At 39.1% G+C, this 16,830-nt stretch overlaps 1 protein-coding gene and 1 long non-coding RNA gene across 14 annotated transcripts in view; both read right to left on the bottom strand.

Annotated features, from left to right (window-relative positions):
- Positions 1-16,830, bottom strand: part of PLEKHA5 (pleckstrin homology domain containing A5) — a 256,829-nt gene that overhangs the window by 145,934 nt on the left and 94,065 nt on the right. The window lies entirely within an intron of this gene.
- On the bottom strand, positions 9,987-15,831 carry LOC145546191 (uncharacterized). Its single transcript, XR_014082638.1, has 2 exons — positions 14,756-15,831; positions 9,987-12,028 (listed from the first exon to the last, which is right to left on the bottom strand). It is a non-coding gene; the product is annotated as an uncharacterized LOC145546191 (long non-coding RNA).

Here is a 16,830-nt window from a genome sequence, read left to right on the forward strand (position 1 = left end):
CTCCCTCTGAAAAAATCCATAGGAGAAAAAATTCAACTAAAACTGAAAACAATTTAACCGTATTTTAAAAATATAAGGATATGTGAAATGTTACACCAGTATGCTTTTCAAATAAGAGTAGGTTACCTATAAGCACTCATTATACAGTAAGTTAGTCTATTTAAATTATGATTGCCAATTCGTGACAGGAAATTTTAAAAAGCAAGAAACAGAGGTAGTCCAGAGCAGTATATATCCAAGTGAATCACACAGCTTTGGTAGTTGCTTCTGAAAACAAAACAAATCATGTGCACACACATACACACACCCAAACAAACAACAAAAAACTCAAGACAGTCAAGAATCTGTCTGCAATGCAGGAGACCCAGGTTCGATCCCTGGGTCAGGAAGATCCCCTGGAGAAGGGAGTGGCAAGCCATTCCAGTATTCTTGCCTGGAGAATCCCATGGACAGAGGAGCCTGGAGGGCTACAGTCCATGGGGTTGCAATGAGTCAGACATGACTGAGTGACTAGCAACAACAGTAGTCTCAGAGGATTAAAAATAGAAGTATAAGCAACAAATTTGTTATTAAAGAGGTTTGACTGCATTTCAAGTTTGGAAATGTAACTACATTTTGAATGTACTCTATACCACCACCCACACAGTAGTATCTTTTAAAAGGATTATTAGTTTCTAAAAAATATACGTAGACATGTGGAAGAATATAGAACAAAACAGTCAGATGATCCCAATGCCTAGAATAATCTGTTGACACACTAAATAAATAAATGAAATATACACAGATGATTTGAAAATTCAGAAGCTCTTTTAGGCAAAGAGTGAGAAGTAAAACCCATCTAAACCCTGCCCTTCTAATCCAGGCAACCTGTTTTCACCTTCTACTTCAGATATGCCAATTATTATAATCCCCTCCTTTCTTTCACAGGAGCAGAGTCAATCATATAACTTTAGATATATTTTTCACAGAGAAAATGATTTATTTTATGGAGCAACATTTCTGTTCTACAGTATTTTTTGATACTGCTGCTAAGATCATGAATTTTTAATATAGAAGAATATGTTGTTATCACTTGTTCTTGTTAGGTCTAATGAAAAGTAAGGTTCCTTTCCCAAATGAGCATAAAACATAGTATTCCTCGTCCCGTAGTGTTTTTGACAACTGGGTTAAATAGTTGGTATTTTTTTAAATTGCTGGTGTCCCCAACTTTTAAATTTACAAAGAAGGTCACCAGTTGGGGTTTGGGCAAAAATATGTCAGTTCAAGCATGTGACACTACAGGAGAAAACGTCTTGAGCAAAAATTACTGGTGACCCCTTTCATCTCTCTGCAGAATACTGTCCCTGACAGGTGGTAAGGCCATGCTACTTGACAATCCCATTTCTCTTTCATTCACATCCACAACTCCTGGAGAAGTTACCTGTCTATTGGTCCAAACAAGTCTCAGCATTTGCTCTTATTCTCTAATTTACGGAGATAACTGAAATCACAATACCCGTGTCCTTCTATTACCACACCTGGACAGTCAGCTTCTAGGATGGTATCCAATGATCCTGAACCAGAATCATCCAGCTAATCTTAGCAAACCTTTGACCTGCAGAAATGTTTATCATTGTTTTTTAAAGGCCACACTTTGGGATGATGTGTTTTGCAGCAATAGGTAAATTAATGTACCCCATTAAAATCTTCCTAACGCTTTCAGGTATTACTAAGTTTTCTTCTATGTAAAAGCACTCTTCCTTCGGTTCTTCCATCTTTCTCCTTCTGTCAAAACTTCTCCAGAGAGTCCACACCGCTAAAACTGCTTTCTCAAAGGTCAATCAATACTCTTGTAATCCCTACATCAATGATCTGGGTTCTTTTTCTCATCCCTTTGATGTCTATACAACTTTTGACCACTGGAAATCTTCACACCGTTGGCTTCCACGACAGTGAATTCTCCTGAGGATCGACCCAGGCTCCCTGGACTAATTTTCTGACTTCCTTCATGTGCTACATTTTTATTCCTATCCATGAATTACAGGTTACTTCTCCAAGATTCTGACTTCCGTCCCCATCTTTCCCCACAATAGGTATGATAGTATCAACTGCCACAACCAGGTTATCAAGTACAAATGTGTGAGGCTTTATGCCAACCTCTTTGTATACTATGTAGATCATCCCATGGGCTTCCCCAGTAGCTCAGCTGGTAAAGAATCTGCCTATAACTCAGGAAATCCCAGTTTGATTTCTGGGTAGGGAAGATCCCCTGGAGTAGGAATAGACTACCCACTGCAGTATTCATGGGCTTCCCTGGTGGCTCAGACCATAAAGAATCCACTAGAAATGCGGGATTCCTGGGTTGGGAAAATGCCCTGGAGAAGGGCATGGCAACTCCAGTGTTATTGCCTGGAGAATCCGCATGGACAGAGGAACCTGGCAGGCTGTAGTCCATGGGGTCACAAAGGGTCGGATACAACTGAGCAACTAAGCACAGGACAGCAAAAATCATCCCATATTTGCCTAGCCTCTCAACTTCTCGGCGCCTAAATATACTCTGCAATTCTGGCTTATCTACCACTTTAGTCAAGCTTTCTTTTCTTTTCCGGTAGTGAACTGAATTCCAAATACCTTATTCTGGAGTTTATCACCATCTTCCCAGTGTTTAGAAAAGTGCTAGACATATGGCAGCATCTATGAAGCACACGGTAGGATATTTGTTGCATAAACAATTGGAAGACCCGCACATACCCCATCTCTTTTGACACAGGGTGGGCTGCCATACAAAACTAGACTATTGGTTTCAAAGCTACAAGGATTATAATTAGAAATTCAACCTGCTGGTCCCATTTCTAAAGCACATTTATATTATTCAATGTATTTTATAAAGCACCAGTATGTCAAAAGTTGTGCAAGACCTTTACATAGAAAACTATAAAATACTACTGAGTAAAGTTTATAAAAGTTCTCAGGAGCTAGAGGAATATCCCATGGTGAATCATGACAAGTCAATACTGTGAAGATGTCAACTGTCTCCAAACTGACCTTCAGGTTCAGTGTAATTGCCATTGAAATTCCACCAAGATTTCTTGTGGAAATTAAAACCGATTCAATAATTTATATGGAAATGCAAAGGACCAAACCAGAATAACAATGTCTAAAAAGATGACTGGCAATATATATATTTTTGGTGAAGATGTGGGCCCACTAGAACTTTCTCACAATACTTTTGGAAGCCTAAGTTGTATAGCTACTCAGACACTGCTTGACAGTATTTTATATTTATTTCTGACTGTGCCGGGTCTTGGTTGCTGAGCAGTCTTTTCTCTAGTTGCCAAGAGTGGGGGCTACTCTCTAGTTACAGCACGTGGGCCTCTCGTGGCGGTGGCTTCTCTTGATGCAGGGTTCACGTTCTAGGGTGCTCAGGCTTCAGTAGCTGTGGCTCCCAGGCTCTAGAGCACAGGCTCAGGAGTTGCGGCCCATGAGCATAGTTGCTCCGAGGCATGTGGGATCTTCCTGGATCAGGGATGGAGCCTATGTCTCCTGCATTGTCAGGTGGATTCTTTACCACTGAGACACCAGGGAAGCCCCTGACAGTATTTTCTAAAGTTCAACATACACATACCCTGTGATTCAGCAATTCTCTTCTTGAGAATACAGTTTTTTAAAAAGGTATAAATGAGACCATCAAAAGATATGGCCAATGTCATTTTCTTAGGTTTTTTCAAATGCAGCTGTAATGAAAAGCTATAGGAAGTTTGCCTGTGCTGCTGTAAACATTTTGTAGTGTCAATTACACCATTTGGGCTTCCCTGGTGGCTCAGACTAAAGAATCTGCCTGAAAGGCAGGGAGACCTGGGTTCACTTCCTGGGTCAGGAAGATCCCCTGGAGAAGGGAATGGCAATCCACTCCAGTATTCTTATCTGGAAAATTCATTTTATTTGTAAGTTGGGGACTACTTGTTAAATTATCACTTTATCTTTAAAGATGCAAATTCAGTCTGAAAACCAAAACCCAGCACTTCTTTGAGAAATAATGCAGCTCTCCAGTAACAACTGCATGGAACATTCTCTACATTTGCTAAATAATTTGTGATTTCTCTAAAATCGCTAAATAGATTTTTTTAAAGGGATCTCAGGGAATATGATTGGATCTTGAATATGCCTTACTAGGACATTTACAGCACATGAATATATGGTTTCAAATATATCAAGTTGGCCAAAAAGTTGGCTCAGGTTTTTCCGTAAAATCTTGGCCAACCCAGTAAAACTGTTTTTGGAAATTTCAAATATAACTTGAAGGAGGTGGTTGGGTCCAAACTAACTATATGCAATCCACACATGCATACACACACATGGCTAAAATTTCAGCTGTTTGTGTGTCAGAGTCCATGCTACTTTGGCCATCTCTGCATGCTAGAATATGAAACAATAAATAGTTACTCAACGTCTGGATTCTAATATAGCTTCTGTATTATTAATAATTCATAACATACTTTTATATTTCACATTAAAAGACAAACTTTTGGCTAACTAAACAAACTGACAGGGATTTCAAGTACTGCAAAAGAAGAGAAGAACTAGTTTTTAGTAAATAAATTCTGCATTTAAAAAAACAATGAAAGGGAAGGGAAGGAAGGAAAAGAAAGGAAAAGACAAAAAGAAAAATGAAAGCCAGCATCTACCAGCACAGACTGATATCATTAACGATTTCTGGTTTCTAGCTCTAGATTTACCACCACTTGGCAGGCAACGTTTAAATTTGCTTTTATTCTTCCTTTGGCAGCTACTCTAAAAATTTTGGTCACTCTCCTTAAGCTACCTACCCAATTCCTCCTGTGCCCCCAAGTAGACAATTGCTGCCCTACAGCTAAATTTTACTGCAGTTACATCCATTCTTATTTCTTCCTTCAAGTTTATGGCAACCCACTCCAATACTCTTGCCTGGCGGGCTACAGTCCATGGGGTTGCAAAGAGTCGGACACGACTCAGCGAATATCACTTACTCAACTCACACCCATTTTTATTTCTTCCTTCAAGTCTTCAGAAGATGAGGTGCCTGTCCCCCATTTTATATCCTTGCCCTGTTTTCTTTCCAAGTTCCCTGGGACCTTGTTCCAACATTGTTTCTTCTCTTTCCTGCATCTTCAAGCTACTCTCTCCTGGCTCCTACTTTCCAGATAAAAACCACACTTTAGGCAATCCTATTCTTTGATACATCTTAAGTGAAGTTGTGAAAGTGTTAGCCGCTCTGTCATGTCCAACTCTTCGCGACCCCATGGACTGCAGCCAACCAGGCTCCTCTGTCCGTGGGATTCTCCAGGCAAGAGTACTGGAGTGGGCTGCCATGTCCTCCTTCAGGGGATCTTCCCGACCCAGGGGTTCCCCACACGACAGGCAGATTCTTTACCATGTGAGTCATCAGGGAAGTGCTTTCTTTCTACTCGAAGACTAGTTCACACAGGTTGTGTGCACTGCCCCGCTCCCCACCCTTCACTCCTCCAAGGACTATCACCTCACTTCGACCCTCTCCCTCAATCAAGATCGCTGATGTCTTCCTAACACCTCCTCCTCTGCCAGTGTATCCTCCACACTGAGGCAGACTTACCTTTCTAATATGGAAGTTTGTTTTGCTCTGCTCTCCTACGTAAACCCTTACAAATGGGTGACCAATGTTCCTGAGCACTTCCCTCCTCACCTCCTGAGCTGCCTACCCAAAGTCCTCATCCCCAGTACTCTAGCAGCCCTGGAGTAACTGTTCCTTGAAGAGATCTTCAAGTCTTTGCTCTTGCTGGTCACTCTTGCTTTGACTGTGACCCACCCCTGCTTTTCTGCCTAGCAGAAAAGCTAGGCAGAAAGAACAAAAGTTCTTTGTTGTTGTTCAATGGCTAAGTCATGTCTGACTTTTTGCGGCCCCAAGGACTGCAGCACGCCAGACTTCCCTGTCCTTCACCATCTCCTGGAGTTTGCTCAAACTCATGTCCACTGAGTCGGTGATGCCATTCAAACATCTCATCGTCTGTTGACCTCTTCTCCTCCCGCCCTCAATCTTTCCCAGCATCAAGGTCTTTTCCAAAGAGTTGGCTCTTCGCATCAGGTGGCTAAAGTATTGGAGCTTCAGCTTCAGCATCAGTCCTTTCAATGAATATTCAGGGTTGATTTCTTCTAGGACTGACTTGTTTGATCTTGCAGTCCAAGGGACTCTTAAGAGTCTTCTCCAGCACCACAGTTCGAAAGCATCAACCCTCCGGTGCTCAGCCTTCTTTACACTTCAGTGCTCACATCCCTGCATGACTACTGGAAAAACCATAGCTCTGACTACACACAGCTTTGTCGGCAAAGTGATGTCTCTGCTTTTTAATATGCTCTCTAGGTTTGTCAAGATTCCTCTCTACAGGTCAGATTACGAGTTGTCTGAGGCTCACTGGAATCTAGCGCAAGGACTGGAACAGTATTGAAAACACAAAGAGTTCTTCAGGTTTGAGACAAGGAATTCTGAAGTTACCTAAATCTGGGTTTAAATCCTGGCTCCACTATTTACCAGCTCTATTAACTTCAAAGAAATGCTCTCAACATGTTTTCCTGTTTCTGAAATGGGGATAATGATACCTTTGCCCATAGACTCTTGTGAGGATTATATGAGATAACAGACACTCAACAATTGCTAACGTGAACTGTGTAAGATGTCTGGTGAATTTCTGAACACATTGGTCACATAATATTTCAAAAATTATAAATAATTAAGATCAAACGAGAGCACAGATTAATTCTTCAAAATGTACTTATCAACACATTTACATAAAAGTATACTTGTTTATTTATTTTTATTAAAACCAAACTGGAATTCTTTCTCTTTTGATTTTAACTGATGGCTACTCTATATTTAAATTTTTTAGTATGACATTGTCTATATGTAAAATCTAAAAAGAAATTATACAAATGAACTTACTTACAAAACAGAAACAGACTCACAGACTTAGAGAATGAACTTACGGCTGCCAAAGGGGAAGGATGGGGAGAAGGGATAGTTATAGAGTTTGGGATGAACATGTACACACTGCTATATTTAAAATAGATAACCAACAAGGTCCTACTGTACACCACAGAGAATTCTGCTCAGTGTTATATGGAGCCTGGATGGGAGGGGAGTTTGGGGGAGAATGGATACATGTATATGTATGGCTGAGTCTCTTTGCTGTCCACCTGAAACTATCACAATATTGTTAATCAGCTATATCCCAAAACAAAATAAAAAGTTAAAAAAATATATAATTTTTTATAATCCTTGTAATGGAAAGAAACATAAAATCACTAATTTGATCTATTTCCTCAAATTCAACATGACTGAGATTCAATTACTTCCTCTATCTTGCTACTCAGTAACCCTGGTGCTTCCAAATGAAATTAAAAAGAAATGACTATAAGACAGATGGAACAAACAGACATTCGCTAATTAGGGGGAAAACCACATAAATTAGATATGGAAAAGTCATCTGAAGTCAAGACAGCCATTATTCAAAAGCATCAGGTTAAAAGTGAACACACACAAAAATCAAAACCTAGCAAAATATCAATATTAAAACAGGATCATGAATGATTTTATTTTTTCCTTTTTACTTGTTCATTTTTTAAAACTTCTATAAAAAGCACGTATCATTTTTTACAGTAAACTTATTTTTAAAATCTTTCGGAAAATGCTCAAAATAAACTGTCAGTGAAGAGATAAAAATATTATATATTCTATATGGTACCTATTATGGAAGAAAAAGTGTATACTTGGGGAGGGTCTACATATCAGAGGAAAAAAACCAGAAGGCAATATATTAAAAATATTCTTGGTTTCTCTGGTTGGTGAAATTAGCAGTAGTTTTAGTGGCCTTAATTATTTTCTGTATTTTCCATTTTCTTTATAATGATCTAGTATTTCTTTAAAAAAATAACTTCTTTTTGGATTCATGTACCATAGAATTTAATCATTTAAATTGTATGATTGTTTTTAGATAGTCACAAAACCGAGCAACTATTACTGTAATCAACTTTAGAATATTTTCACCACCTCAAAAGAAAACCTGGACCCATCTGCAGTTTGTCATTACCTCCTCTTCTTAGCTCCTGGCAACCTCCAATCTATTTTCTGTCTCTACAGATTTGTCTTTTCTGGATATTTCATATACACATTGTTGTTCAGTCGCTAAGTCATGTCCAACTCTTTTGCAACCCCATGGACTGTAGCCCACCAGGCTCCTTTGTCCATGGAATTCTCCAGGCAAGAATTCTGGAGGTGGGTTGCCATTTCCTCCCCCAAGGGATCTTCCTAACCCAAGGACCGAACCTGCATCTCCTGCATTGGCAGGTGGATTCCTTACCACTGAGCTACCTGGGAAGCCATATAAATAGGATCATATAATATGTGGTCTTTTCTGAATGACTTCTTATTTAGCATAATGTTTTCAAGGTTCACTCATGTTACAGCATGTACTAATACTTCATCTCTTTTTGTCACCAAGCATTATTCCCTTGTTTGGATAGAGTACCTTTTGTTTATCCACTTACAAGTTGTCATTTGCTTCCACTTTGAGGCTATTCTGAATGATGCTGCTAGGAATGTTCGTGTACATGTTCTGCATACACATATGTTTCCAAATCTCTTGGATATACAACAAGGAGTGGAACCACCCAGTTATTTGGTAACTCCATGTTTAGCTTTTTGAGGAACCATCAAACTGTTTTTCAAAGCAGCTGCATCATTTTATGTTCCCACCAGGAATGGAGGAGAGCTGTAATTTTTCCACATTATTGTCAATGTGTGCTATTGCCCATCTTTTTGATTACAGCTATCCTACTGGGTTTGAAGTGAGAGCTCATTATGGATTTGATTTGCATTTCTGTGATGGCTAATGATGTTTAGCATCTTGCAGTGACTTACTCTTCTTTGGCAAAGTATTCAGATCTCTTCCCCATTTTTAAATTGGGCTATTTACCTTTTTATGATTGAGTTGTGGGAATTTTAAAAAATGTATTCTAAATACAAGTCTCTTGTCAGATACATGACTTACAAAATGTTTTGTGTTAATGTGCAAAGAGGAAAGAGTACTCCCATCTCCTCCAAAAATTCAATTAGCAAACACTGTGGTCATGGGATGAAACACGGTAATAACGATTGTAAAACAACCTAAATATGTGAGCAGCATTTTATGATGTTCAGCCTAATCCTTACATGGATGGTAATAACAGGCCTCTTTCTGCAGTCAAGAATCAGAGGCCAGCAAAGGTAAAGTGACTTACTCCAAGTTTCTCCTGACTTAGTTATTTTTCTATTATTATTTTTCTGTGTCATCTTTCTTATTTGTTTTAAAGTTCTCCCCGTGTTGTTTTCAAATTTGTGAGCGAGCTGTCTTCATCCTTTTCAGAATAAGACAGGTATGTTTATGCCAGAATTCCTTTAAGTCTCATAGCTATGTAGGATGAGTAACACCCAAGTCTCTGGGTCCCTGGTTCAGGCCTTTCTCAACTGTGAGATTACCCGTCCAGACTCTGCCATTGTCTCTGCAGACAGAGATCTGTGAAGGATGACATGACAAAGGTGGAATGCGCGTGAGCCAAACAACCCAGGTCGGTGGTGTGCCATCAGTTTCCTATGACTATCATAACACATTACCACAACATTCGTGGCTTAAAGCAATAGCGATTTATTCTCTCACAGTTCTGTAGATAAGAAAACAGGCTGAAACCAGTTGAAGCTGCATGAAAATCAAGGTGTTGGCAGGGCCACAGTCCCTCGGGGAGGCTCTGGAAGAGAAGCAATCCCTTGCCTCTTCTACTGATAGAGGCTGGTGTTCCTGGTGTTCTTTGGCTTGCGGCCCCACCACTCCATTGATGCCTCTGGGGTCAGACTGCCTTCTCCTCTTGTGCCTGAAATCTCCTCTGCCCACCTCCCCTTACAAGGACACTTGTGATTATACACACTTCCAACTCCCAGCATCCAGGATGATCTCTCCATCTCAAGGTATTTTTTTTAATATTTCTTTTTGGTTGCTCTGAGCCTTCATTGCTGCATGCAGGCTTTCTCTAGTTATGGTGAGCAGGGGCTACTCTTCATTGCAGTGTGCAGGCTTCTCACTGCGGTGGCTTCTCTAGAGCAGAGGCTCTAAGGCATGTGAGCTTCAGTATTTGTGACACACAAGCTTAGCTGGTCTGCAGCATGTGGAATCTTCCCAGGTTGGGGATCAGACCCACGTCCCCTGCATCGCCAGACAGATTCCCATCCACCGTGCCATTGTACCACTAAGGAAGTCCTGGTACGAAATCTTTGCCATGTAAGGTGACCTTCCAGGTTCTGGGGACTAGGACATGATCACTAAACACCCAGGGACCATTACTTAGCTGGAGGCAGGAGGTTTTACAAGACCCAAGGACAAAGTCCCAAAGTTGTAAGGGGCAACTTCCACTGTCTTCCTTTCTTTATACTCACAGGGCAGTTGTTTCACAAAAACTGCTCTGATAGCTATGGTCTTTCTATTCCAGCCCAGTACTGCTAAAAGTCACCATCTTAGTTACCTGATCAAGTAGCTTCAATTATTTTTTGAGAACAATTTTATACAGAGGAAAACACTATCAAAGATTCAAATTTGTTATAATAAAAAAAAACCAAACAGGAGGAAAAAATAGAAATTGAATAATATCTCAAAATTGTTTACTGATATATGATATAAATCTAACATTAAAAGAGGAACTGGACGTTTAATATGAAGTCACTCCTCAGCTACCTGAAAATAACTGAAATGTGCAGTGCAGTCATAAATTGTACACATGACATACAAGGCTTAAAATGTACTGGCAACTTCTTTCCTCTTAAACTAGATAGTAAATATTGTTTAGTCACTCATTTCTGTCCAACTCTTCTGCCTGTAGTTTGTCCATGGGATTTCCCAGGCAAGAATACTGGAGTGGGCTGCCATTTCTTTTTCCATGATAGTGAGTAGGTGGGCATTTTTATTCCTGTCCTTTGTAGGCCTGTAATATCTTTACAATATTACTTTATAATTTTTAAGCATTAAAAAAAGAAAAACAGATACAACATAACCTTCCTCCATAAGACCTACAAAGCATTCAATGCACTAAGCTTCATGTCACTGCCTAGTATTACATCAGTAATCCCGTCAAATGCCTTTGCCAAAATCTATAAACCAGCCAACTCTTTGGTTATGGAAAAAAAAAAAAAAAAAAAAACACCTCTTGCTTCCTTATTAACTCTTTAGGGAAGTGGAAAAAGGTAGTGAAAATGGGAAGGTCTCTGACCAACTAGGAAACAGATGAGCTGATGAAGTTTCCCGACCTTCACATCCTTTGCCCTACAGTTTCTATTTTTTGATACAGAAAGATTTTTTCACTATTTACTAAGATTAAGTTATTCATCTTCCAGATGGATTTTGCTGGCTGGATGCTAACTGCCGCCGTTCTCCTTTTCTTGACACAAGCAACTTGGCCTCAAAAGAAAGATATGTTTCTGAAATACTTATAAAGTTGCTTTTAGTAGATGAAAATTGTACTTTCTCGTTGACTTAAACTGTATTTTCAGAGATTTATTCTTAAGGAAAAAGTCTAGCTCCAAGAAAAATTTATGCTTATATTCAAAGCACACTTCCCTTTCTGATACACAGGAAAAAAAAATTCTACCATAGCTGATTAGAACTGTTTAAAAAAAAAAAAAAGCCCCAAAGACGTGTGTTAGACAGCAGACAAGCCGTGAACAGATATGAAGATCCCTAATTCTGAACCTCTTCCATTGGACATCTTCCATGCTAAATGATGGCTTCAGCAAGGGTAATTCCATCTGTATCACATAAGTCCCAGATCCTCTGCTCTAAACTTGTGATTTTTCTATCCTTACAAAGTAGATTTTAAACTTATGCTTGAAAAATGGCAAAAATTAAAATCTCAGAATATTTGCAGGATTTTACTCAGATGTGTATTTTTCATTAAGGGTTCTCTAAATTGCATATTCAGTATCTAGTCCTTGGTTGTTGTTGTTTTAGCCGATCAGTCATGTCTGACTCTTTGAGACTCCATGGACTGTTGTCTGGCCTGGCCCCTCAGTTCACAGGATTTCCCAGGCAAGAATACTGGAGTGGGTTGCTATTTCCTTTCTCCAGGGGATCTTCCTGACCCAAGGATCGAACTCGCATCTTCTGCATTGGCAGACGGGTTCTTTACCACTGAGCCACCAGGGAAGCCCATCTAGTCCTTTACAGTGGGGTAAATATGGCTCTTAAACCACCAAAATACCAATTCTACGCTAGGCTTAATGAGAAACTTGGTCTGTCTCATTTCTCAGAAATGAAATAAGACTGACATTCAACCTGCAGAGCATGCTGGAATAAACCGACCACGCCCATCTCAGGCCCCTAAATAACCTGGGGTAGGTGTCCTTGGTCCCAGATTCAGCAACATTTGTACCCTTGCTTCTCAGAATACAGTAAGATTTGAGAGCATGTACACTTGTTAGGTTAAAGCAAGGAAAACCACAGTTTAAATTAATTTTAAATTTAACAGAGATGCCAGAATAAGAGCCTAAACTGCTAACCAAATCAAACTATCAATTTTTCGAAGCAAAATGAAAACAAAGCACCCCTAAAGTAAGTGCCTGGGTGAGGGAAGCCGCCAGTAGGTATTTTACTTCCACGTGAGTCTGAGTATGTCACTGAAGAGGCAGGAGGCTTGAGACTCAGAATGAAGGGCCATTCTGTTATCTCCCTGGCAGCATTCAGGATAATGGGGAAGAAATAGCATGTCATCGTGACAGAAGAGAAAAAGTTTACAAATTCAGTTCAGAGCCAGTGGGCTAAAGACTTGCTGAGGAGGCATCATTTTGAGGTTATTACCGTACACTATAATCCAAGCCATTTTAAGGCTCAACCCCCGAGGAAAATGTGTGGCAGACCTGGCAAGGAGGGCATGCCCACAGTCAGTCAATCAAACAGAACAGACATTCTAGAAACCAGAGCACCTGAGATGGTTTGTTTGCATTCGAACATTAAGCTTAATGTGGGTAGGAAGGAGATATTTCTGTTTGGAAATGACGTAAAGCTATTGTTACTGCTGCTATTATTTTTAACCTTTATTCTGACCTGTAGATCTTACTTTTTGTTGCTCAAGCCAATGACGCCCGAGGAAATACAGGCTACACAAAACCAAAACTATATAGCGTTAGTCAGACAAGACCGATCCCATGCACGTGACTAACTGAAAGTCTCTTTTCTTCTGTGGGAGACATGAGCAAAGACCTGGATGAGCAATCCTGGGAATTCCCTGGCAGCCCAGTGGTTAGGACTCCATCCTTGCACTGCAAGGGGCCAGGGTTCTATCCCTGGTTGGAGAACAAAGATCCCCACAAGCTTCAAAATGGCCAAGTTAAAAGAAAAAAAAAAGCCTACAGATGAATGAATCGAAGATTAATGGGAAGAAAGAGCAAAACGAACCGAAGAAATAGAAACACTGAAATATGATTCCTGGACTAAATGTCTGAGCTGTACATCCAAACAAGTACTTGATGAAAGGTTGCTAAGAAGAATCTAGATGAGAAAACGACTGAGTCAGAAACTGCAACTGAGAGGCTGACGACCTGAAATGGAGCAGGTCATCTGGGCACTATCTACAAAACATCAAAGAAACAACAGACTGAGGGTAAACTCACAGGAATTTGATGCGAGTTCAGTGACCATCTATTAATGACCTAATTAAAGAGATATGTCAAGTTAGGTTAAGTAATGGGATTGAAAGTAAAAGGTTTAGTTGCTCAGTTGTGTTCAACTCTTTGCAATCCCATGGACTATACAGTCTGCCAGGCTCCTCTGTCCATGGGATGTTCCAGGCAAGAATACTAGAGTGGGCTGCCTTTCCCTTAACCAGGGGGTGGGTCTTCCCAACCCCAGGATTAAACCCAAGTCTCCTGCACTGGGAGGCAGACTCATTACCACTGAGCCACCAGTGAAGCCCTAAGTAATGGGATTACATATGCATAACATTTTGATGTATATATCTTAAATCATTTACGCCCCCCCGAGCTCTCATTAAAAGTTTTATATTGAGTTAGTTAACTGACTTTAAATTTGCCAAAAAGCCAGTGTCAGAAGAAATGTGCTCGAGAGAAGCAAGTGTACAATGGGCATGGCCCTAAAGCCAAAGTGTTTAGGGTGTTTTTCCAATGCCAACCCACACAGCCATTCGCTCTCTGATAGCTGAACAACTTTGCTCTAAAAGGGCTACATTGAGACAGATCTCAATGGCTGGGCACAGAGTTCCAGACTTTCTGGCTATTAGTAATTACAAAATTTATCAAGGTCAACAATGAATTATTTACAGTTTTCTTTTTCAAAGTCTCTATCAAGTCATATTATTGTCTCATTGGAGATTACATAACAGAATGGAATCTAACAATTTTAATGTGTTCTTAATAATATTATGAAGTTTTTTTTTAGAAAGACAAGTTTTACAAAAGTAGAGAACAAAAAAACAAAATATAAGCTCTTAAGCAGGCTATTCATTGATATGGATTAAAAATATGAGAAGAAAAAATTCAATTTATAAATGTTTAGTTAAGCTTCCCTGGTGGCTCAGACGGTAAAGCCTGCAATATGGGACACCCAGGTTTGATCCCTGGGTCAGGAAGATCCCCCGGAGAAGGAAATGGCAACCCACTCTAGTACTCTTGCCTGGAAAATTCCATGGGCTGAGGAGCCTGGTAGGCTACAGTCCATGGGGTTCCAAAGAGTCAGACGTGACTGAGCGACTTCACTTTCAAACGTTTAGCTAAGTGCCTACTGTGTATGGGACAGTTAGGTTTCCACTAATTTAAGAGTTCATACTTCACTAAGTCTAATTTTATTTATTTAACATTGTTTAAATACTAATAGAAACAAATCTGAGTATTTGCTTTTTAGCTAAAATACTTATCACTTATACTAGGCCAAACACAGCTGGAACATAACAGGTATTCAGCAACTCCTCTATTTTTAGAAGTTGACTAAGCCACTGAGACCCTTTTAACATTTCATCGTGCATGCATTCTGGTTTAAAAAGTATGTTATTATAAAGAGATTCCAAGTATATTATTATTTATCCATGCGTGCTAAGTCGTTTCAGTTGTGTTCGAGTCTTTGTGACCATATGGACTGTGTGTAGACCGCCAGGCTCCTCTGTCCATGGGATTCTCCAGGCAAGAATATGGAGTGGTTGCCATTGTAAATCAGTATATTTATGAACCTGATATTTCAGACAGCTGATAGGTAATATTTTGAAAAATCTTTAATACAGAAAATAACTTAATTGTTTGGAAAGGAAATTAAGAAGACAGAAATTCATTCTATACCTATTTTGTGACTAACATTATGCTAGGTTATTTTCATAAAATTCAATTCCTATAAATCTATGAAAAAGAATTGACATTTTTGTTTACTACTGAAAACACAGAAGATAGAGAAATACCCAGGCCCACGAGACTATAACTTCCAGTCATTTCCCATTACAAATCATATTTTAAAAATCAATTTGTTTCTCCATGGGACTAATCTAAAGTAACTTTGAGAATGAATGAGAACTTGTGAGAATTATCAAAATCCTTATGTGGTCACATTGTGCCCCAAATGCTTCACTGCCAACGCTTCTACAGTTTAGGACTTTAAAAAAATGTAACTTTAGCATCATTTTTATCACCAAATCTAATCATACCCTGTAAGTCCCATTTACACCATAGTTCTAAGATGGTTCTTCTAAATACATAATGAGAAAAGAATTGAGGTAGTTTTCTGGAAGATATATACAAACCCTTAATTCTTCCTTCATTTTTCTTGATATTTCAATATACGGAATTTTAATATTCAGAATTAAGATGTGTGCTTAATGTTTAACACCATGCATTGGTTTCTCTTTTCAAAGTAAACCATATTCCAGAGAAAAAAGTCCTGAACAAGATGTTAGAGGCCCACTGTTACCCAAACTTACTTGACCACAGACCACATTTTCAGCTAACACCACTGGGGACCTTTAAGTACTACTGAACTTCATAAAAGCTAGGGAAATAAATATTCCTCATTAGGCAGATGTTAAGTTAAATAAGTGACTGCATGAATTTAATGATGTGGAAAAGAACAAATACAGAGGTATATGCTTCATCTTCAGAAACCTGGCAAAGAAATCCTTGTCATCAGTAATTTTTCTTTTCATTTCCCCAGTATTTCTTACTATTTTCTTTAATAGACCTTCTACTCATTATCCATTTATTTTCTACTGAAGATCTATGATTAGAGGTAAATGGGACTAAATATGTAAAAGAAAATAGTGTATTTTGCCATGAAAATCTCATGATTATTTCATGAGTAAATATGGGGGGAAAAGTTAAAATTTGCAATCTTCTGATTATATAATATACACGGAATATGTATCTCTGAAAAATTCAAAGACCACAGAGAACTTACACATTCAAAATATTTTTCATTAAGAAAGAAAACAGTTGATAGGATTCTATCAAAGCAGTACTTGCTTTTTTCCCCACAGTAGCTCTCTGTGAATGACATACGGCCCTGGCAAATCTTTGCCACAGTCCAAGAAATCATCTTATTATTACTTTAGAAACCTTAAATGAACCTTCTATTACCATAGGAAAATATTATTATATATTAAAAATAAATGGAAATAAACCAGGTATGCGTGCCACCCCAGGCCACACAAGTGAGTCAGTGTGTAGAAGTGGGAATCGATTTCTTGAGGATGCCACCCAGTTCTCATTTCTAACTGCTAACCCTCCCTTTTCCATGAATATACAAGCTTAAGTATACACCCACCTCCTTCACAGGT

This window comes from Giraffa tippelskirchi, chromosome 4 (genome assembly GCF_054371585.1).
Source record: "Giraffa tippelskirchi isolate mGirTip1 chromosome 4, T2T-mGirTip1v1.2.pri, whole genome shotgun sequence".
Lineage (NCBI taxonomy): Eukaryota > Metazoa > Chordata > Mammalia > Artiodactyla > Giraffidae > Giraffa > Giraffa tippelskirchi.